Source organism: Bufo gargarizans, chromosome 5 (genome assembly GCF_014858855.1).
Source record: "Bufo gargarizans isolate SCDJY-AF-19 chromosome 5, ASM1485885v1, whole genome shotgun sequence".
In the NCBI taxonomy this organism is placed as follows: domain Eukaryota; kingdom Metazoa; phylum Chordata; class Amphibia; order Anura; family Bufonidae; genus Bufo; species Bufo gargarizans.
The window spans coordinates 102,292,188-102,317,531 of NC_058084.1; the positions used below are offsets into that span (position 1 = coordinate 102,292,188).

The window sequence follows — 25,344 nt, forward strand, 5'->3', positions numbered from 1 at the left end:
TTTTTATGTGTATGGGGACCTTTACCTTAGAATCCATGACTCATTTTCATCAGACCCAAATTAAGCTGTTGAGAGCCCAAGGTGCAAAGTGCTCACCAGAGCAATACGGCCCCTTCTTTCGAAGTCTCAAAACTCAGACCATCATCAATGACAGTATCCCTGTGGCATGGTATATCCTTGTGGCATGCCAGAAATTGTAGAAAATGGTGCATAGACTTGTGTTTATGCTAAAGGGCAGGTATATTACAGAACCTGTACACTCAAATATCCTATTTGTGAAGGGCAAAAGGCATTTGTCTGAAAAGTGAAGTATTTTTGAGGTTTATAAGGGAAAGTAGATTTTAGACTTGGTTGACTTTGAAACATACAGAGTTGACATATATAATGAAAACCTTACTGATGTCTCATTTAAGCCCTAATTAGGCATACAATGAGGTGTTTTTAGGAGAAAAATTGAGTTTTGAATGAATAGCTCTGCTTGTCTACTAGTTAGTCAATTACAATAGACATTCAGAAATGTAGCAAAGATGTGTTTCTATTGAGCTCCATTCCATTTTATTCTCACAAGTGTTATTTGGCTAGCTGAAACAGGATACGGAGACTGCTTCATTTAAAAGGGGATTTCTCAGCCTGTACCTAAAACTGCTCTTTTAGCTAACCTATAGAAAGAATACACCTTCAGCAGTACTCACCCTTCCATCACTCCACTAATTCTGTAATCCCGGATGGGATGACACGACCACCCAATTGACAGCTGGGACTTACTGTGACTTCCGACCGAATGTGTCCCTCTTTCGTCCTGTTCAGCTTCATCTACATTATGCAACTGAACAGGAAAAAGAGGAGCACATCTGTCGTGCTGTCAGAGCAAGAGCCTGCAGCTAGCCGGGTTGTGAGATGATCCCATCTGGGATCACAGAATCGGCAGAGCGATGGAAGGGTAAATATTGCTAAAAGTGCCTTTTCTCCATGGGTTACCTGAAAGGGCCATTTGAGAAGCAGGCTCTCAGAACCCTATTTAATAAATACTGTATAGCTCTGGCACTTTTGACCATGCAGCTTTTAAGTCAGAACCCACAAAATTTTTCAAGAATGTCCAAACACGTTTGAAAGCTCAAAAAACCATTTCCACATAAACCTAATAGAAAAAATTGTGGCTACCATATTACTATGAGGTTGCACATTGGGGCATTGGGGAAATAGGAGACTTTTTCGCTTTGATACACAGTCTTCAAAATAAATATACATAAAAATCGCATTTACAAGTACATATAGTAGTATTGTGTTTGCTTATTAACATTGGGTTCTCTGTACACACAAGTAGGACATCCTCCCCCCGAGCTTGGCTGGGTGCCCAATACCCACACAGTAAACATATGCACATGGAGAGAACTTTGTTTGCCATCAGTGCTCATTATAATTGTAAAATGCAATAATTAAGTCTGTTTTGAAATCATACTAATTTCTAAAATGACATTGCTTTTTAAACTGGATTAAAATTGTTTGTAAGTGTTCTTGTTTCTTCCTATTAGCTATAATAAGGCTCAGCCATCGGATTTACCAGTGACAGCATGCTTGCGAATTAACATAAGGGTTGACCATCTGACGGATATGTTTAGGAACAAAAATGATTATTGATCAAGGAAACTTTTATAGGACATTTCTCTAAAAAAAAAAATCTATAAAGCTAGAGATTTTTTTAATCTTTCTGTATATGATAGGGTCTGATTATTATAAATAGGGATGAGCGAACTCGAACTGTATAGTTCGGGTTCGTACCGAATTTTGGGGTGTCCGTGACACGGACCCGAACCCGGACATTTTTGTAAAAGTCCGGGTTCGGTGTTCGTCGCTTTCTTGGCGCTTTTGTGACGCTTTCTTGGCGCTTTTTGAAAGGCTGCAAAGCAGCCAATCAACAAGCGTCATACTACTTGCCCCAAGAGGCCGTCACAGCCATGCCTACTATTGGCATGGCTGTGATTGGCCAGAGCACCATGTGACCCAGCCTCTATTTAAGCTGGAGTCACATAGCGCCGCCTGTCACTCTGCTCTGATTAGCGTAGGGAGAGGTTGCGGATGCGACAGTAGGGCGAGATTAGGCAGATTAACTCCTCCAAAGGACTTCCCTTGATTAATCGATCGATCTGCAGCTGTGCATCATTGAGCTGCTGAAATTCAAATGCTCACTCACTGTTTTTAGGCTGCCCAGACCGTTTGTCAGTCACTTTTTTCTGGGGTGATCGGCGGCCATTTTGTGTCTTGTGCGGTGCTGCGACCAAGTGCATCCAAGCTGCGACCAAGTGCATTTAACCCTCAATGGTGTGGTTGTTTTTTGGCTAAAGCCTACATCAGGGTGAAGCTGTCACACCAAGTGCATTTAACCAGCAATAGTCTGTTTATTTTTTGGCCATATACTACATCAGGGGCAAGCTGCGCCCGTCACCAAGTGCATTTAACCCTCAGTAGTGTGGTTCGTCAAGCTGTGACACCAAGTGCATTTAACCAGCAATAGTCTGTTCATTTTTTGGCCATATACTACATCAGGGGCAAGCTGCGCCCGTCACCAAGTGCATTTAACCCTCAGTAGTGTGGTTGGTCAAGCTATCACACCAAGTGCATTTAACCAGCAATAGTCTGTTAATTTTTTGGCCATATACTAAATCAGGGGCAAGCTGCGCCCGTCACCAAGTGCATTTAACCAGCAATAGTCTGTTCATTTTTTGGCCATATACTACATCAGGGGCAAGCTGCGCCCGTCACCAAGTGCATTTAACCCTCAGTAGTGTGGTTGGTCAAGCTATCACACCAAGTGCATTTAACCAGCAATAGTCTGTTCATTTTTTGGCCATATACTAAATCAGGGGCAAGCTGCGCCCGTCACCAAGTGCATTTAACCAGCAATAGTCTGTTCATTTTTTGGCCATATACTAAATCAGGGGCAAGCTGCGCCCGTCACCAAGTGCATTTAACCAGCAATAGTCTGTTCATTTTTTGGCCATATACTACATCAGGGGCAAGCTGCGCCCGTCACCAAGTGCATTTAACCCTCAGTAGTGTGGTTCGTCAAGCTGTGACACCAAGTGCATTTAACCAGCAATAGTCTGTTCATTTTTTGGCCATATACTACATCAGGGGCAAGCTGCGCCCGTCACCAAGTGCATTTAACCAGCAATAGTCTGTTCATTTTTTGGCCATATACTAAATCAGGGGCAAGCTGCGCCTGTCACCAAGTGCATTTAACCCTCAATGGTGTGGTTGTTTTTTGGCTAAAGCCTACATCAGGGTGAAGCTGTCACACCAAGTGCATTTAACCAGCAATAGTCTGTTTATTTTTTGGCCATATACTACATCAGGGGCAAGCTGCGCCCGTCACCAAGTGCATTTAACCCTCAGTAGTGTGGTTCGTCAAGCTGTGACACCAAGTGCATTTAACCAGCAATAGTCTGTTCATTTTTTGGCCATATACTACATCAGGGGCAAGCTGCGCCCGTCACCAAGTGCATTTAACCCTCAGTAGTGTGGTTGGTCAAGCTATCACACCAAGTGCATTTAACCAGCAATAGTCTGTTAATTTTTTGGCCATATACTAAATCAGGGGCAAGCTGCGCCCGTCACCAAGTGCATTTAACCAGCAATAGTCTGTTCATTTTTTGGCCATATACTACATCAGGGGCAAGCTGCGCCCGTCACCAAGTGCATTTAACCCTCAGTAGTGTGGTTGGTCAAGCTATCACACCAAGTGCATTTAACCAGCAATAGTCTGTTCATTTTTTGGCCATATACTAAATCAGGGGCAAGCTGCGCCCGTCACCAAGTGCATTTAACCAGCAATAGTCTGTTCATTTTTTGGCCATATACTAAATCAGGGGCAAGCTGCGCCCGTCACCAAGTGCATTTAACCAGCAATAGTCTGTTCATTTTTTGGCCATATACTACATCAGGGGCAAGCTGCGCCCGTCACCAAGTGCATTTAACCCTCAGTAGTGTGGTTCGTCAAGCTGTGACACCAAGTGCATTTAACCAGCAATAGTCTGTTCATTTTTTGGCCATATACTACATCAGGGGCAAGCTGCGCCCGTCACCAAGTGCATTTAACCAGCAATAGTCTGTTCATTTTTTGGCCATATACTACATCAGGGGCAAGCTGCGCCCGTCACCAAGTGCATTTAACCCTCAGTAGTGTGGTTCGTCAAGCTGTGACACCAAGTGCATTTAACCAGCAATAGTCTGTTCATTTTTTGGCCATATACTACATCAGGGGCAAGCTGCGCCCGTCACCAAGTGCATTTAACCAGCAATAGTGTGGTTATTTTTTGGCCATATCCCAGTCTAATTCTGTCACTAAATCCATACCGGTCACCCAGCGCCTAAATACTAGGCCTCAAATTTATATCCCGCTAAATCTCTCGTTACCGCTGTACTGCTCTGGCTGGGAAAGTTATTTAGTGTCCGTCAAAGCACATTTTTTGTTCTGGGTTGAAATACAATTCCCAATTTAGCAATTTCATAATTTAGTGGTTTCTGCTATATCAGAGCTATTTGAAATCTATCCCTAAAAGGGTATATAATATTCAAGGTGCACATAGGGTCATTCAGAATAACTTCACACACACGCTACTGTGCATTTCCAAGTCTAATTCTGTCACTAAATCCATACCGGTCACCCAGCGCCTAAATACTAGGCCTCAAATTTATATCCCGCTAAATCTCTCGTTACCGCTGTCCTGTTGTGGCTGGGAAAGTTATTTAGTGTCCGTCAAAGCACATTTTTTGTTCTGGGTTGAAGTACAATTCCCAATTTAGCAATTTCATAATTTAGTGGTTCCTGCTATATCAGAGCTATTTGAAATCTATCCCTAAAAGGGTATATAATATTCAAGGTGCACATAGGGTCATTCAGAATAACTTCACACACACGCTACTGTGCATTTCCAAGTCTAATTCTGTCACTAAATCCATACCGGTCACCCAGCGCCTAAATACTAGGCCTCAAATTTATATCCCGCTAAATCTCTCGTTACCGCTGTCCTGTTGTGGCTGGGAAAGTTATTTAGTGTCCGTCAAAGCACATTTTTTGTTCTGGGTTGAAATACAATTCCCAATTTAGCAATTTCATAATTTAGTGGTTTCTGCTATATCAGAGCTATTTGAAATCTATGCCTAAAAGGGTATATAATATTCAAGGTGCACATAGGGTCATTCAGAATAACTTCACACACACGCTACTGTGCATTTCCAAGTCTAATTCTGTTAGTAAATCCATACCGGTCACCCAGCGCCTAAATACTAGGCCTCAAATTTATATCCCGCTGAATTTGAATACAATACATTGGGCCAAATAATATTTTTGTTGTTGTGGTGAACCATAACAATGTGAAAAACATCTAGTAAGGGACGCGGACGTGGACATGGTCGTGGTGGTGTTAGTGGACCCTCTGGTGCTGGGAGAGGACGTGGCCGTTCTGCCACATCCACACGTCCTAGTGTACCAACTACCTCAGGTCCCAGTAGCCGCCAGAATTTACAGCGATATATGGTGGAGCCCAATGCCGTTCTAAGAATGGTAAGGCCTGAGCAGGTACAGGCATTAGTCAATTGGGTGGCCGACAGTGGATCCAGCACGTTCACATTATCTCCCACCCAGTCTTCTGCAGAAAGCGCACAGATTGCGCCTGAAAACCAACCCCATCAGTCTGTCACATCACCCCCATGCATACCAGGGAAACTGTCTCAGCCTCAAGTTATGCAGCAGTCTCTTATGCTGTTTGAAGACTCCGCTGGCAGGGTTTCCCAAGGGCATCCACCTAGCCCTTCCCCAGCGGTGAAAGATATAGAATGCACTGACGCACAACCACTTATGTTTCCTGATGATGAGGACATGGGAATACCACCTCAGCATGTCTCTGATGATGACGAAACACAGGTGCCAACTGCTGCGTCTTTCTGCAGTGTGCAGACTGAACAGGAGGTCAGGGATCAAGACTGGGTGGAAGACGATGCAGGGGATGATGAGGTCCTAGACCCCACATGGAATGAAGGTCGTGCCACTGACTTTCACAGTTCGGAGGAAGAGGCAGTGGTGAGACCGAGCCAACAGCGTAGCAAAAGAGGGAGCAGTGGGCAAAAGCAGAACACCCGCCGCCAAGAGACTCCGCCTGCTACTGACCGCCGCCATCTGGGACCGAGCACCCCAAAGGCAGCTTCAAGGAGTTCCCTGGCATGGCACTTCTTCAAACAATGTGCTGACGACAAGACCCGAGTGGTTTGCACGCTGTGCCATCAGAGCCTTAAGCGAGGCATTAATGTTCTGAACCTGAGCACAACCTGCATGACCAGGCACCTGCATGCAAAGCATGAACTGCAGTGGAGTAAACACCTTAAAACCAAGGAAGTCACTCAGGCTCCCCTGCTACCTCTTCTGCTGCTGCCGCCTCGGCCTCTTCTGCTGCTGCCGCCTCGGCCTCTTCCTCCGCCTCTGGAGGAACGTTGGCACCTGCCGCCCAGCAAACAGGGGATGTACCACCAACACCACCACCACCACCTCAGTCACCAAGCGTCTCAACCATGTCACACGGCAGCGTTCAGCTCTCCATCTCACAAACATTTGAGAGAAAGCGTAAATTCCCACCTAGCCACCCTCGATCCCTGGCCCTGAATGCCAGCATTTCTAAACTACTGGCCTATGAAATGCTGTCATTTAGGCTGGTGGACACAGACAGCTTTAAACAGCTCATGTCGCTTGCTGTCCCACAGTATGTTGTTCCCAGCCGCCACTACTTCTCCAAGAGAGCCGTGCCTTCCCTGCACAACCAAGTATCCGATAAAATCAAGTGTGCACTGCGCAACGCCATCTGTGGCAAGGTCCACCTAACCACAGATACGTGGACCAGTAAGCACGGCCAGGGACGCTATATCTCCCTAACTGCACACTGGGTAAATGTAGTGGCAGCTGGGCCCCAGGCGGAGAGCTGTTTGGCGCACGTCCTGCCGCCGCCAAGGATCGCAGGGCAACATTCTTTGCCTCCTGTTGCCACCTCCTCCTTCTCGGCTTCCTCCTCCTCTTCTTCCACCTGCTCATCCAGTCAGCCACACACCTTCACCACCAACTTCAGCACAGCCCGGGGTAAACGTCAGCAGGCCATTCTGAAACTCATATGTTTGGGGGACAGGCCCCACACCGCACAGGAGTTGTGGCGGGGTATAGAACAACAGACCGACGAGTGGTTGCTGCCGGTGAGCCTCAAGCCCGGCCTGGTGGTGTGCGATAATGGGCGAAATCTCGTTGCAGCTCTGGGACTAGCCAATTTGACGCACATCCCTTGCTTGGCGCATGTGCTGAATTTGGTGGTGCAGAAGTTCATTCACAACTACCCCGACATGTCAGAGCTGCTGCATAAAGTGCGGGCCGTCCATTCGCGCTTCCGGCGTTCACATCCTGCTGCTGCTCGCCTGTCTGCGCTACAGCGTAACTTCGGCCTTCCCGCTCACCGCCTCATATGCGACATGCCCACCAGGTGGAACTCCACCTTGCACATGCTGGACAGACTGTGCGAGCAGCAGCAGGCCATAGTGGAGTTTCAGCTGCAGCACGCACGGGTCAGTCGCACTACAGAACAGCACCACTTCACCACCAATGACTGGGCCTCCATGCGAGACCTGTGTGCCCTGTTGCGCTGTTTCGAGTACTCCACCAACATGGCCAGTGGCGATGACGCCGTTATCAGCGTTACAATACCACTTCTATGTCTCCTTGAGAAAACACTTAGGGCGATGATGCAAGAGGAGGTGGCCCAGGAGGAGGAGGAGGAGGAGGAGGAGGAGGAAGAGGGGTCATTTTTAGCACTTTCAGGCCAGTCTCTTCGAAGTGACTCAGAGGGAGGTTTTTGGCAACAGCAGAGGCCAGGTACAAATGTGGCCAGACAGGGCCCACTACTGGAGGACGAGGAGGACGAGGATGAGGAGGAGGTGGAGGAGGATGAGGATGAAGCATGGTCACAGCGGGGTGGCACCCAACGCAGCTCGGGTCCATCACTGGTGCGTGGCTGGGGGGAAAGGCAGGACGATGACGATACGCCTCCCACAGAGGACAGCTTGTCCTTACCCCTGGGCAGCCTGGCACACATGAGCGACTACATGCTGCAGTGCCTGCGCAACGACAGCAGAGTTGCCCACATTTTAACCTGTGCGGACTACTGGGTTGCCACCCTGCTGGATCCACGCTACAAAGACAATGTGCCCACCTTACTTCCTGCACTGGAGCGTGATAGGAAGATGCGCGAGTACAAGCGCACGTTGGTAGACGCGCTACTGAGAGCATTCCCAAATGTCACAGGGGAACAAGTGGAAGCCCAAGGCCAAGGCAGAGGAGGAGCAAGAGGTCGCCAAGGCAGCTGTGTCAATGCCAGCTCCTTTGAGGGCAGGGTTAGCATGGCAGAGATGTGGAAAACTTTTGTCAACACGCCACAGCTAACTGCACCACCACCTGATACGCAACGTGTATGGTGGACAGTACACGTTGCGTATCAGGTGGAACAGTACGTGTGCACACCCCTCCACGTACTGACTGATGGTTCGGCCCCATTCAACTTCTGGGTCTCTAAATTGTCCACGTGGCCAGAGCTAGCCTTTTATGCCTTGGAGGTGCTGGCCTGCCCGGCGGCCAGCGTTTTGTCTGAACGTGTATTCAGCACGGCAGGGGGCGTCATTACAGACAAACGCAGCCGCCTGTCTACAGCCAATGTGGACAAGCTGACGTTCATAAAAATGAACCAGGCATGGATCCCACAGGATCTGTCCGTCCCTTGTCCAGATTAGACATTAACTACCTCCCCTTAACCATATATTATTGGACTCCAGGGCACTTCCTCATTCAATCCTATTTTTTTTTTCATTTTACCATTATATTGCGAGGCTACCCAAAGTTGAATGAACCTCTCCTGTGTCTGGGTGCCGGGGCCTAAATATATGCCAATGGACTGTTCCAATGTTGGGTGACGTGAAGCCTGATTCTCTGCTATGACATGCAGAATGATTCTCTGCTGACATGAAGCCAGATTCTCTGTTACGGGACCTCTCTCCTCTGCCTGTGTGCTGGGCCTAAATATATGCCAATGGACTGTTGCAGTGGTGGCTGACGTGAAGCCTCATTCTCTGCTATGACATGCAGACTAATTCTCTGCTGACATGAAGACAGATTCTCTGTTACGGGACCTCTCTCCTCTGCCTGTGTGTGTGCTGGGCCTAAATATATGCCAATGGACTGTTGCAGTGGTGGCTGACGTGAAGCCTCATTCTCTGCTATGACATGCAGACTGATTCTCTGCTGACATGAAGACAGATTCTCTGTTACGGGACCTCCCTCCTCTGCCTGGGTGCTGGGCCTAAATATATGCCAATGGACTGTTGCAGTGGTGGCTGACGTGAAGCCTCATTCTCTGCTATGACATGCAGACTGATTCTCTGCTGACATGAAGCCAGATTCTCTGTTACGAGACCTCCCTCCTCTGCCTGGGTGCTGGGCCTAAATATATGCCAATGGACTGTTGCAGTGGTGGCTGACGTGAAGCCTCATTCTCTGCTATGACATGCAGACTGATTCTCTGCTGACATGAAGCCAGATTCTCTGTTACGGGACCTCTCTCCTCTGCCTGTGTGTGTGCTGGGCCTAAATATATGCCAATGGACTGTTGCAGTGGTGGCTGACGTGAAGCCTCATTCTCTGCTATGACATGCAGACTAATTCTCTGCTGACATGAAGACAGATTCTCTGTTACGGGACCTCTCTCCTCTGCCTGGGTGCTGGGCCTAAATATATGCCAATGGACTGTTGCAGTGGTGGCTGACGTGAAGCCTCATTCTCTGCTATGACATGCAGACTGATTCTCTGCTGACATGAAGACAGATTCTCTGTTACGGGACCTCCCTCCTCTGCCTGGGTGCTGGGCCTAAATATATGCCAATGGACTGTTGCAGTGGTGGCTGACGTGAAGCCTCATTCTCTGCTATGACATGCAGACTGATTCTCTGCTGACATGAAGACAGATTCTCTGTTACGGGACCTCCCTCCTCTGCCTGGGTGCTGGGCCTAAATATATGCCAATGGACTGTTGCAGTGGTGGCTGACGTGAAGCCTCATTCTCTGCTATGACATGCAGACTGATTCTCTGCTGACATGAAGACAGATTCTCTGTTACGGGACCTCTCTCCTCTGCCTGTGTGTGTGCTGGGCCTAAATATATGCCAATGGACTGTTGCAGTGGTGGCTGACGTGAAGCCTCATTCTCTGCTATGACATGCAGACTGATTCTCTGCTGACACGAAGACAGATTCTCTGTTACGGGACCTCCCTCCTCTGCCTGGGTGCTGGGCCTAAATATATGCCAATGGACTGTTGCAGTGGTGGCTGACGTGAAGCCTCATTCTCTGCTATGACATGCAGACTAATTCTCTGCTGACATGAAGCCAGATTCTCTGTTACGGGACCTCTCTCCTCTGCCTGGGTGCTGGGCCTAAATTTATGAAAATGGACTCTTACAGTGGTGGGTGACGTGAAGCCAGATTCTCTGCTATGGGACCTCTCTCCAATTGATTTTGGTTAATTTTTATTTATTTAATTTTTATTTTAATTCATTTCCCTATCCACATTTGTTTGCAGGGGATTTACCTACATGTTGCTGCCTTTTGCAGCCCTCTAACTCTTTCCTGGGCTGTTTTACAGCCTTTTTAGTGCCGAAAAGTTCGGGTCCCCATTGACTTCAATGGGGTTCGGGTTCGGGACGAAGTTCGGATCGGGTTCGGATCCCGAACCCGAACATTTCCGGGATGTTCGGCCGAACTTCTCGAACCCGAACATCCAGGTGTTCGCTCAACTCTAATTATAAACAGTACATACTGTGGCAGGCTCATTTATTTTACTCATTTATTTTGCACTGAAGTTGATTCAGTGAGCCGATTGATTTGTACATATTTATATAAGTAATATAAAGTGTTTTTGACACAAATACTATACCAAATGGAAAATCTGCACCAAAACATTCTCCTGGTAATTTCCTGCATTTTCTCCATTTGCAGATTATTGTTCTAACCGGGTTTTTTAGTAATGCATTAGAAGTCTTTTCCAGCTGCATGTGCCTCTGGAATACATTTTCTGGGATGTTCTGAAATTTTGATCAAGGAATGGTTCAAATTAACCAAATTTTCTTAAGAACAGTTTTGACAATAACCAGGCTTTGTGTGCCTATATGTAATGATCAAAACAACTGTGAAACCAACACTTTCAATCTCATCCCAAAGGAGTTTTCCGAGAGGATGGGTCATCAATATCTAATTGGTGGGGGTCCAACAACCAAAACCCTCAGCTGCTTGACGAGGCTGCCGCTGCCTCCTCCCAGCTTACCAAGGACAGTACCCTATATTATATAGCGGTTGTGCTTAGTATTGCAGCCCAGTGTCACTTAAATGGGACTGAGCTGTAAATATGCATGCGACTGATGAATGTGACTTCATTAGCCTAGGAAGAGGCTAATACTAGATGGGTGCATCACACGTGGAGGGGTGCCGGTTGTTGGACTACACCGATCAGATTTTGTTGTGCCATCCTGAGGATAGGCCATCAATATTAAACTCCCAGAAAACCCCTTTAACTGAAACACCCTTTGCCTATTAGCTTTTGAAGCAGTCATTAATACAGGGGTTCCGAATTTCTTCCTGCACTGTGGATGTTTACTCTAGGTGTCTACTCAATAGAAGACATGGACAGTGCGGCTCTTTGTGCAATATTAGTTCAGTTTATATTGATTTTATAACTATGAATCAGATAACAAAACCACATTTCAGATCCCACAGTATCTCAATCTCTCAAGCACAATAATCGTCTATTGCTGGATTTCCTAGATGAACGTTTCCTCTTAGCCCTATAAAGATGTTAGTTTCCTGGCAGCCGTAAAATGTAAGATGTTATCGTGAAGGGTTTTAGTCGAAGTAACAAGCGGCCTTAGCTGATAAAATTGACAGCTTTGACCTTAGCCTTGTAAGCCAAATGACACGACACAGTACATACTTCTGACAACGTATCAGTTTAACAGTACTTACCTTACAAGTTTAGGGGAAAAAAAACACTTTTCATCTTTCAGTGAAAATATACATAAACTATATGGGCATCCTATACCTGTTTGCATTGGACAAATTATAGTATATATAGTATATTATAAGATATATGCTATATTCACTGGAATGGAATAGTACAGTCAGATTATCAAATAGGACAATAAAGTGTTATGGTTAAGTAATATATATATATATATATATATATATATATATATATATATATGCACTTTTATACATTAATGCATATGTTTGCTTAACTTTAAGGTCACACCAGCAGTACATAGGATTTTCTCAAGGGGAGGTCTAAAAAAAAAAATCCATTATAAAGCTTTGGCTGGACTTGGAGGGTTGTGCACACTGAACTTCTCCCCTTCCGATTCTTGACAGTACTGGGCAGAGGATGTGGCCATCAGTTATCAGGGGAAAGGTTCCTATTCTCCTCTTCTGGATAGGAAACTGGAAACCTTTCCCCCGAGACACTAGCAACTGCATCCTTTGCTTAGCAAAGTCTACTGCCCTGTAAAGTCTGCTTTGCCTGTCCTAACACTGCTGTGTTGGGAGAGGACAGTTCTTAGTAGTCAGCAAGTGTCCTCACCCAGCACTAGGACAAGCTGCACAGAACAGGCAATATGGACCTGATTTATCAAGAATGGCATGTCCTTCAACGGTCTTAGGGCCTGCTCTTCTGGCGGATAGGTCAGTATAGGTCTTCAGTATCTGATTGATGGGGGTCCGAGACCCAGGACTCCCACCAATCAGCTGTTTCACTTCAATGGGGCAGAGCGCAATAAAGGGCACAGCTGCTATACAATGTACGGCACTGTGCTTGGTAAGTTGCGAGAAGGCTGTGCCTTCTCAAACAGCTGATTAGCGGAGGTCCCGATTGTCAGACCCCAACTGATGAGATAGTGATGATCTATCCTGAGGATAGGTCATCAGTATCAATGTCTCGGAAAAACCCTGTAAAGCATAGTACATAGTAACAGTGCCCACTTTGTGTCCACACATAGTAATTGTTCCCCCACACGGTATTAGTGCACCGTTAGTGTCTTTCTGGCAATAATAGTGCTCCTTACTGCCCCCTTAGAGCCCCCCACACAGTAATAGTGCACCCTTATTTCCTTTTACATAGTGATAGTGTCCCCCTTCTCATGCACACAGGTGAAATGTCCCCTTAGTGTCATAATTAGAGGGTATCCTAAAATGAATACCCACCTAACCCCTTTCCCACAGTGAACACAGCAGCTCAGGCTACAGGCCTCTTCTGGTCTGTGGTCCGCTCTGTCAGTGGCTCGGTGTGGTGGCCACAACAATATCACTGCATATCATGCACCAAGTTTCCTCATAGGCCGCAGGCTTGAAGTGACTTGTAGCATGTAAGAGTTTTTGGTCGGCCAATGAACCAGTAACTCCCTGCTCAGCCATAGTATTCAACTTACTACATTATGGGGACACAGATACAGTTCAAAAGGACTCAAGGGTGTGTTTCAGCAATGTAATCTCTACCCCTCTTACTATTGTTTCTAATATATTTATACTAAAATTGTGTGACCTAATGCATTCGGGGGTCACAATAATTTCAATGGTGGTTTGACATGGGAAAAAAAATGCTAATTTAGCAGCCACTTCATCATAAGTATCTTTTTAATGCAGATAAAACCAGGAGTTACATTGTTTAGTGTACAGATACATTTGGTTTTATTTCACTACATTAGAGTTATTGGAATAACAGCATATCTTATGGTTTTGTTTTTTACCCGATTACTAATTGATTATGTGAATCACACAGAAAGGGCTTTTCCTTTCTATACAAAGTGCTAAAAACAAACTGTACACTGTCACATACTAAACTCCATAACTTTTTCATGTGCAGTTTGAGCGTTAGCTACATATTCTTCTTTATTTTCTTTATTCATAGTATAAACATCAGATTATTCGGCAGGGAATTCCACACGGCTAATCACGTTTTTAAATTATTTGTTGCTTTATTGGTCTCTAAGGCTTTCATATCTTATATGTAGTTTATTTGACCCACCGCTTACTCCATTACACCCAAATGTTAGCTAATACCAAACAATACGTATCAGACCCTTCTTTGCCCTTACATTGAAGGGCTTATAAGCACTGGATTGTTAACCAGTCCCAATTGCTTGGTTATGTTGTCTTGTGTATGGCCAGATAAGGCCACATGCATACGTGGTACTGCGCATTAGCTGGTTACCTATGGCATGCGCAGTGTTACTCAATGGAGGCAACCGATGGCCGGGTCTAATCACATGCCCCTCTTGAGTCAGAATTGTTGGGACAGAATTGCTATGATTCCATTGGAGCCAGTTGTACTACGAAGTGGGGGGCAATAATACAGGTGCCCTCATAATATAATACTAGGCTGAGTATAGTGCTGGTAAAAGTTAATGAAAAGTGGCCAGCCCCTTTAATATATTGTGCAAAAAAATTAAATAAATTGTGCAACCTTCAGCAATCATTTCTTTAAAAGGGAACCACCCTCGTACATTTTGTTTATGTTTATGTTTGTAGGGAGGTGCATAAGTTTGGGCAAATAGTGTATATCTCCTCTACATAACTTTCTGCTTCCTGCCTATTGATGATAAATACTATTGGGTCAAAAAAGACAAATATGGGGGTAATACCTTTACTGGTTAATTAGAAAAAATATATATTTTTAAGCATTCTGAGCACAGACACCTCTTCACCAGGCATTTTTACATAATTTTCACGTACATTTGAACTGAAGCAAAACTGTAATCACAAAGGAGCTTTAACAGATGCAAAAGATTGGGCTGTCTCTCTCCGATATTGCTGAGGTTTATCCAATGTGGATGTGCTGGGGTTATTGTTACTATTCCTACTATTCTCCTTTCCTTGATATTGCTCCAGGGTACTATTCAGGATTGGTATAATTCTTATCTGTTTTCCCTGACAAGGCAATTTTTCACTTATCAGTGCATTAAATTATGAAAATCTCTTAGGTTCATAATACAAAACAGAGTTTTGCTCATCATCACTGCATCCTGGCAGAATGCTAACATGTAGTGTTGAGCGAGCATGCTCAGCCGAACACCAGTTCGACTTGAGCATCGTGATGCTCTGCACATCGCAGTGTTCGGCCCAACACAGCGTGTGCTCAAGCGCAATGCTCGAGTCTCCTCCCTGCACGTTTGTTGCCTGCTACGCAGCCAATAAACGCGCAGGTAAGTACTGCCACTCATTGTAATGCCGTAGCCATGTTGATTACTGGCATTACAGTGATTGGCTGGCTGGAACGCGTCATCGGATAAAGCACCCGATGACATGTGGTTCGGCTTAGTCTTAGTCAGGGAGAGCTGTGCTGTAGAAGGGACAGATAGTGTAGGGAATTGAATTTGATTTTTTTGTTAGGAAGAGTTGGTGTTAGAGACCCAAAAGTTGTTTAAGGACTATTGTATCTGGCAGCAATATATATTTTTAGCGCAACCTGCGCTAAATAGCTTGCAATTGTGCAATTGGACACTGCAGACAGCGATATTATCTGCACTACATCTCATGTGTAACGTGTGCGCAGCCTAAAAATATCTGTGACATCCAGTGTCCTTTTTCCGTAGACGCTGTGGACAGCAACATTATCTGCGCTACATCTCCTGTTTAACGTGTTTGTGCATACTAAAAATATCTGTGACATCCAGTGTACTTTTTCCATAGACGCTGCGGACAGTGATATTACCTGCGCTACATCTCCTGTATAACGTTTCCGCATCCCAAATATCTGGAACATTGACTGTAATTTTTTCTTAGCAGCTGTTGACAGCAGCGCCATTACCTGTGATACCTCTCCTGTATAATGTTTCCGCATCCCAAATATCTGTGACATTGACTGTAATTTATTTGCACATACACTTGAAAAAACTGCGCTACTTTACGTGTGACATACCTGCAAGCATATATACCATTTAATATGATGAAGGCGAGCAGTAAGGGACGGGGAAGTGGCCGTGCTGCTGATGGAGCAAGCAGAGGCCGTGGCCCTGAGCGCGGTGAAACTGTGCCTGCTGGCAGAGCAAAAGAAACACACTCATCCACGATACCTAGCTTCATGTCCCATTTTGCAGGGCGGCGCAGGACACCGCTCTCGAAATCAGACCAATGCGAGCAGGTCGTCGGTTGGATTGCAGCAGATAATGCTTCCATTCGGTTAAGCACCACCCTGTCTTCCACAATGTCCAGTTTCAGTAGCCAGGAGTCTGTCCAACACAATCCTCACCCCTGATCGTCCTTCCTCCCACCATAGAGAGTCTTTGCAAACAAGTGATCCCACACTCAGATATTCTGAGGAGCTCTTTTCAGCACCATTCCTTAATTTGGGCCTCTCGCCAAGTTCACTTAAAGAGGGTCATGAGGAGATCTTGTGCCCTGATTCCTAAACTCTTGAGCATCCACAGTCAGAAGAAGATGGCAGTGGGGAGCAGCAATTAGTGTTTCACGAGGTGGATGATGATGATGAGACACAGTTGCCAATAAGTCAACGGCAATTAGTGTCTCAAGAGGTTAATGATGAGGATGAGACACAGTTGTCAATAAGTGAGGTTGTTGTTAGGTCAACAAGTCAGGAGGATGACCAGAGTGAGGAAGTGGAATAGGAGGTGGTGGACGTTGAAATCATTGACCCAACCTAGGAAGGTGGCAAGCAGAGCAAAGACAGCAGTACAGAGGGGGAGGGATCCGCAGCACCGCAACAGGCTGAAAGAGGCAGTGGGGTGGCATAAGGGAGTAGGCGGGCAACACCAAACAGGCCCACAACTGTTCCCCGTAGCACCCTATTGCGGAAATCTCCCTTGCCAAGGGGTAGATGTTCCACAGTCTGGGGCTTTTTTGATGAAAGTGCGGACGATAAAAGAATTGTCATTTGCAAACTGTGTCCTACCCAAAATGAGTGTGTGCCCATTTTTGAAAGTAATCTACATCTGCCACTGGTCTAGCAGCGCAGCAGCTGCGCTTGCAATTGCCATCTCACCGACTGTTGTGCGATGTGAGCACGTGCTGTAACTCAACGTTCCACATGTTGGCCAGGCTTTGTGAGCAGCAAAGGGCAGTAGTGGAATATCAGCTGAAACATTGTCGTCACCTTTCCAGTCAGCTTCCGGTCTTTACAAGTGACGAGTGGGCATGGATGTCTGACCTCTGTGAGGTTTTAGGCAACTTTGAGGAATCAACACAGATGGCGATGCCGCTATTATCAGCGTAACCATACCACTTCTGTGTCTACTGAAATGCTCGCTGCTCACAATGAAGGTGGAAGAGGTTGAAATGGGGGAATGCAGTACACAGGATGATAGCCAGTCCACTCTCATTTCGTCTTCTCACGAATTGGATGATGAGGAGGAGCAGGAGCAGGAAACAGTTGCCTCTGCTACAGAGGGTAGTAGACCATATCTCCAGAAGGATATTGATACTTTGGAGAGAGTTCAGAGAAGAGCTACTAAACTAATACATGGATTGCAGGATAAAACTTACCAGGAAAGATTAAAGGACCTTAACATGTATAGCTTGGAAGAAAGACGAGACAGAGGGGATATGATAGAAACTTTTAAATACATAAAGGGAATCAACAAGATAAAAGAGGAGAGAATATTTAAAAGAAGAAAAACTGCTACAAGAGGACATAGTTTTAAATTAGCGGGGCAAAGGTTTAAAAGTAATATCAGGAAGTATTACTTTACTGAGAGAGTAGTGGATGCATGGAATAGCCTTCCTGCAGAAGTGGTAGCTGCAAATACAGTGGAGGAGTTTAAGCATGCATGGGATAGGCATAAGGCCATCCTTCATATAAGATAGGGCCAGGGGCTATCCATAGTATTCAGTATATTGGGCAGACTAGATGGGCCAAATGGTTCTTATCTGCCGACACATTCTATGTTTATATGTTACCCATAGCAGGTTTATTCCATCTGTTTAGCATGGATGGGCAGAAGAGGAGCAAGTGGAGATGAAGAGTTATCCTCCTGATGAGGACAGCAAAGTCTTGTCTGTTGGGACTCTGGCACACATGGCTGACTTTATGTTATGCTGCCTTTCCTGTGACCCTTGCATTGTACGCATTTTGGCCAACACCTATTACTGGCTGTTAACCGTTCTCGACCCCCGCTACAAAGAGAACTTCTCATATCTTATTCCTGTGGTGGGGTGGACTAGCAAAATGGTGCAATACCAGAAGGTCCTTTTGGGAAAATTGCTCCCAAAATTTCCAGCTGACAACGCTGGCGGCAGAGTACGTAGTTCCTTGGGCAACCGAGGAGGGCAGATGAGGTGGGCAGACAAAGTGAACACACAGCAGTTACAACAGAGGAAGGGCAACACTCTCCAAGGCCTGGGACAGTTTCATGACACCTGGCCACCACCACTCGCCCCTAATGTTTTAGAGAGTCGGCAGCAGACCCTCAAACATAATTTTTTCGATGGTCAGCTCAGCAACAGGCCCTCGCCCATAATGTTTTAGATGGGCAGCTCGGCAGCAGGCCCTCACCCATAATGTTTTCAATGGTCAGCTCAGCAGCAGGCCCTCGCCCATAATTTTTTCCATGGTCAGATCAGCAACAGGCACTCCCCCCTAATGTTTTAGATGGTCAGCTCAGCAGCAGGCCCTCGCCCCTAATATTTTAGATGGTCAGCTCAGCAGCAGGCCCTTGCCCCTAATGTTTTAGAGGGTCACCAGCAGACCCTTGCTCTTAATGTTTTTGAGGGTCACCAGCAGGCCATCAATCATAATTTTTCAAAGGGTGTGTATGATGCCCTCCTTTTATGTGTAATAAAGGGTGTATTGGAGTGACGGTTCCTTGTAATTTTTGGCAGCCCTTTCACTTAGTGCATAGGCTTTATGAGTGTAGGAGTCCCACTACCATTGTACCACAATGTGAATGAGGCCCTCCTTTATGTGATATACAGGTTGTATCGGAGTGCCTCATCCTTGCAATTTTTGGCAGCACTTGCACTTTATATACAAGTAAATATACAGGAAAGAATGTTTCCTTACACATTTTCCTCTAAAATCAATTTTATCTTCGGTTTGGTGCGTATTATTGTCAGTCTGTAAAATTGGCGTACTACTCAGACAACATCGTTCCCAGCAGTGACCTGGGAGTCCAAGATGCATCCAGACATCCTCCCCATGCTGTTCCCAAACCATTTCAGAGGTGTTTCCATGAATTTCTGACCTTTTCATGTGAACCAGATACCCTCCACTCTTCAGAGCAGGGGGTGCCTGGTTTAATGCTCGGGTTCTCCCGTTGACTTCCATTGTGTTCGGTAGAGCACCCGAGTATCCGGAGGTGTTCTACTCGAGCACCCGAGCACTTTGGTGCTCGATCAACTCTACTGACATGCAGAACTTCCTTATTTCTAACCAAACCTAGACTGCTTTGCTCTGTAATGTTTCACTGGGCATGCCCTGCTTAATTTACATGGAGAGAAACTTTGACTAATGCAGCCACACACGTGTGTTAGATGGAGCAAGCCCTGTAAAACATGACAGGCAAAGCATGCTGGGATTGGTTACAAAATCCAGCAGGAAACTGATGAAAATAGGAAGTTCTGAATGTACGTATCCTGCCAGGATGTAGTGATGCTGAGAACAGGGAAAGGTAAGTGCTGACACGAAAAACATTTATGTGGGAAAAAGATATACAGTGTTTGAGGTAACTCTGGGCAGATAAATAAAAATTGAATTACTAAACCGGAGAACCCCCCCATTCTGCTCTATCTGTGCAAGTCTGGGAAGATGAGACAGACCTGTTGTCCTGCCAAACTGAGAAAGCTCAGAACTGTAAGTTCCTAAATGAGGTATAGTATGATTGTTCACAAAATTAGGGGATGCAAAAAATATTAATTTTACTTCGTAATGGAACTATGATTTATGATTGTACTGTGAGAGTGTCAAGTAGTGTTGAGCCAATCGAAGCATCCAAAGTGGAATTCAATCCAAAATTTAGGAAGAATTTGATTCTCCACACATCCAAATTTCCTCAAGCTTCATTTATTTTTTTAAAATTTCTGCGTAGAAGTTACCGTATATACAGAAAACAATAGGATATTTAAAATGAGGACTAATGCAGATTTTCAGCAGTTTTGTTCACTTTACTTTATTTGCTTCAGTTCACTTTAGATGAACTGAAGCAAATAACATACTGGTTGCAGCGGTAGCCATAGCTAATTTGATTCTAAACAAGTGATGCTGAATCAGTATCAGCAGTGTATGGAGGCATCTTGTAATATTGCTTTAACCATATCTCCAATGGATAAAATACACTCGCTTTACAAATCTACTGCTATAATTAACCAACTTGGTGAAACCTTTGGCTATAAGTCATTCACCCTTTGTTACCCAGGAGTATAGCGAATAGCTTTAAATATCTGGGAGCTAATAACTGCTTGTAGTTTTCTCCTGCACTTAACATATGTAGTGCCAATTTCAGCTCATTTACTGTACACAGGGGCACAGAGAGATGGATTTGTCACTGATATATCTACTCTCTTATGAATGGCAATGAACAGATGGACTCGGATTAACAAGACAGAAAAAAAGTATACGTTAATTGCTAATAGCTGATATACTGAAATGCAAAAATCTGCATATTTAATGTAAATGATATGGAAGGAATTAATTGCCTATTTAAAGCTGCAGTAAAACATGATTAAAGAAAAGTAGGTTGTAATTATGTAAGCAATAATCATTATAATTAGGTCTAATTGTGCGGTAAATGAAGATAATTGAATGTAATCTTTTATAGTTTTCTCGGGGGCTCCCTGTGGACATTTTGTCACATTTTGGAAAAGCAGGATGACGAATACAATGTTAAATGACTTTGGTATCATTTACATAGGTGGACAGTAAAATCTATCATGTAATCCTATTCAAACAGCTCAGCTCAGGTATTACTAGCTGTTAGGGCTGATAGTTCAGCAGACCTGTCACTATAATGTGCTGTTCTTAAAGGGGTTTTCCAGCAACGTAAATTTGTTGGCAAAGGGGCACAGAGTATGTTACAAAAGTTAAAAAAAAAATATATATATATATACTCATTGATCCCCCACTCCTGCTCTGATGCTTACCATGATCCTGCTGGTCTCCTCCACCTGGTCCCAACTTGATGCGCAGGAAATGCCTCGGCCACTGATTAGCCAAGTGGCATTTCGTATGTGTTCAGACAGGATCTGCAAGTAGTGACCAGGGACCTTTTAGGGGTGAGATTCGAAACAGGACTGGTGGGGAATTTATGATGTGACCATAGCTGCTTTTATTTATTTTTTACTCACTCTGAACCCTTTGCCAACAATTTCCCCCTGCTGGAAACTCCTTTAAAAGGAGTATATAATAATGACCTGTCCATTATTTTTTTTTAAATTTAATTATCTTTATTAATTAATATATCAAAACGTTACAAAATAGAAAAAAGGATACAGTTCCCCCCCAACCCCAATTCCCTAAAAAAAAAAAAAAAACCCTCCCCTCCCCCCCTACCTGTGGTGCGTCAAAATAAAACCCTTATAAATAAAGCAATTTGACCTCAACTAATCAATCCTCCAACCACCCCATATCTTAATCCACTTATCCTCAGCTTCCCTCTGTTTATACATAATTTTCTCATAATTTTTTACCTTAACAATTAAATTTATCCATGTATTTATATCTGGAGTGTATCGAGCAAACCAGGTCCGACTGACCAAGACTCTGGCCAACATCAATATCCTACTCAGGAAAATCTTTTGATACTTGTGATTATTTAATTTAGAAAGATCATTAATCACAAATACTTGTGGTTCAAAAGGGATTCGAACTTTTAGTTTATACATAATACAATTATTTATAGTATTCCAGTAGTTTATAAGTTCTGGACAAGTCCATATCATATGAAGAAAGTCCGCTCCTACAGTGTCGCATTTAGGGCAGTTAGACGTGTCTCTTAATCCACATTTATTCATCCACAATGGAGTAATATATAATCTATGGCAAATATAAAATTGTACTAGAACATGGTTGAAGTTCTGTGACAGTGAACCTAAGTTCCCAAAAATATTCTCCCACCCTTCTATTTGTAAATTCGGGCAATCCAGCTCCCACGCTCTTTGTCCTGGTGAATGTGTATCACTAAACCGTGCCTTAAGTAATAACTTATATATATTTGAAATTTTTATTCTAGACAGTGTACCCCCTACCCATTCATTCAAAAAAGATCAATTATCTATATCCAACACCAGTTTATCATCCAAACTGGATAGTACTGAACGCAATTGAAGATACCTAAACCATGAAAAATTTTCTATATTATGTGTCATCTCTATAAATGGTTTAATTTCTCTATCCTTAACTACCTGTGAAATATATAAAATTTTATTCTTCTGCCAAAATGTGTCGGCTGCAATATCATCCAGCCTTTGTAAGTACACATTATGCCAAAGAGGCGTAAATGTAAATGAACCCTTAATCTTCAACCATGTCCTAGTTGTAGCCCACACTTTCAGGAGTAGTTTTATAGTCTCTCTGTAACCTCGCTCATAGCTCTTCAGTAGCCCGGATTCCAACAAGGTAAAAATATTATTATGGGCGTGGCTAATTACCATCTTCCCCAGCAGTGTACTGTTCTCTGATTCATAGCACCTCAATAGCTGGGCTGCAATAAAATACCCTTTAAAGTAAGGGAGGTTTAAACCCCCGCACTCCACTGATTTATACAAATATTCCAGCTTTATTCGAACTCGCTTTCTTCCCCATATTAAATCATTAATTATTCTTTCCATAAGTTTAAAATACTTATCTTGTATCCAAATAGGTGTATTCCTGAGCACATATAAAAATTGTGGTAGTATCACCATTTTAACTAATGAAACTCGGTCAGCTCTGGATAGAGGAAGTCTCAGCCAGATCCCTATTTTAGCTCTACTGCTTACCATTATGGGGATCAAATTAAGTTGTATAAAATTTTCAACCCGAGGTGATATAATCAAACCCAAGTATTGAAAAGTGTCAACAATATTCAACTGTGTCACAAAGACCTCTTTCTGTGGCAGGGGGTCCATTGGCATCAAACTGGTCTTAGCCCAGTTTATAAGAAAACCAGACACCTCACCAAATGCTTTAACCATTTGAATAATCCTAGGGAGAGTAATTTCCGTATGGTCTATAAAAAAAAGAACATCATCCGCATATAATGAGATACGGTCTTGTGTTCCTAGCGTACCAAATCCTTTAAGCTGATCGTCCTGCCTAATGGCCATGGCAAGGGGTTCGATATAAATATCAAATAACAAGGGGGATAATGGACAGCCCTGCCGCGTGCCCCTATTTAAATCTATACTGCTGCTCAGGATTCCATTAAGACTCAATTTTGCCCTTGGAGATCCATATAATAACTTAAGAGTACCTATAAACCTTTCTCCAAAGCCCATCCTTGCCAGAACCTTCCAGAGGAAGCGCCACTCCACCCTGTCAAAGGCCTTAGAGGCGTCCAATGACAGGATGGAGCGAGCGGTCCCCCCAGGGGCCTGAATATTAGAAAAGAGCCGATGTAGATTATGATGTGTACCCTTGTTCTGAATAAAGCCACTCTGATCCGGATGGACAATAGAGGAAATGACCCTAGAAAGCCTTGTAGCCAAGACCCTCGCAAGAAGCTTTACATCTGCATTAAGCAGTGAGATTGGTCCATAAGATTCTAGATCTAGAGGGTCCTTGCCTTTTTTTGGAATTAATATTATTACAGCTTCCATCATTGAATCTGGCAACTTCCCATACTCCATTGATTCAGAAAAGACCTCCAACAGTCTAGGGAGAATACACTCCCTATATTTACTATAGAATTCATATGGAAGCCCATCTGAACCAGGAGTAGAGTTGGCTGAGCATAATTTAATAGCTCCCTCAAGTTCCTGAATTGAGACCTCCAATTCGAGTGCTTTCTTTTGCGTCTCAGTAATAGATGGAAAGGTAATCCTGTCAAGATAGGAATCTATCTTATCGTCTGTGAAATTAGTTTCAGCCTTATACAAATCCAGGAAATAGTCAACAAAGGCCTTCTCTACCGAACCCTGTCTCCGTAAAGTATTTTTGCCCCTTAAAAAAAAGGCTCTGTTGGGCCTTGTCCAATAAAAAATTAGAATATATTTGCGTGGCTCTTTGCATATTTTCCCTATTCTCCTCCGTCTTATTCATATAAAAGGATTCTGTCGCCAGTGCTGCACGTTCTTCTAGATTTTTCTGTTTTTCCCCGTACTCCTTTCTAAGGTTTGCGATGTTACTAACCAGCAATCCCCTCATATACGCCTTAAAGGTATCCCATACAACTTGAATTTTTGCTGAGCCATAATTATTATCCCAAAAACGGCCAATTTCATTTTGGATTATTTCATGTGTCTTTATAACTGATAACCAATAAGGATTTAGTCTAAAGGGAGGTTTTTGTGTGTATCTTTCCTGAGTTAAGCAGAGTTCAAGTAGTAACGGAGAATGATCCGATATTGACCTCGTTTCGTATTTCATTCGCTTTACCAATTTCACATGTTTACTACTTATCAATGCAAGATCTATTCTAGACATCGATTTACCTGCTTTACTAAAACATGAAAAAACCCTTTACCCCTGTCCTAAATATTCCCAAACATCTTCAAAGCCAGCCTCCAGGCAAAACCGTGCCAGGGGAGACCCCTGAACCGGACTATCACTCCTGATGCTCGTAGAAACCCTATCACGTAGAGGATCAATGACACAGTTGAAATCGCCAATAATCAGTGTTGGGCACTCAGGCCATTTATCCATAAACAATACCAAAGAATTAAGAACCGAAAAAGAAAATGGCGGTGGAATGTAGACAAAGGCCAAGATACATATCTTCCCCCTTAACCTGCAATATAAAAAAATAAATCTCCCCTGTTGATCAACAGAGGATGCCTCACAAACGAAATCAATAAGTCTATGTATCAAGACAGTAACTTCTCTCGAGTAATTGGAGAAGGTAGAATGATACGTATGCGCAGCCCATCCCCTGTCGACCACCCTAGAGGTCTCCTCGGTGAGGTGGGTCTCCAACAAACATACTATTGCAGGTAGGTGGACCCGAGTCAAGTCAAAAACTGCTTGTCTTTTTCCTCCATCCCCCAAACCACGTATATTCCAGGTAATAATTCTAGTCAGCATTATCAACAGTGGTTAAATGGGAAAAAGAGGAAAAAGAAAGAAAAAAAATGAAAAAAAATATA

The 25,344-nt window shown here is 44.1% G+C and overlaps 1 protein-coding gene across 2 annotated transcripts in view; it reads left to right on the plus strand.

The window, feature by feature from the left end:
* The window catches only part of PREX2 (phosphatidylinositol-3,4,5-trisphosphate dependent Rac exchange factor 2), a 390,423-nt gene that overhangs the window by 308,852 nt on the left and 56,227 nt on the right, over positions 1-25,344 (plus strand). The window lies entirely within an intron of this gene.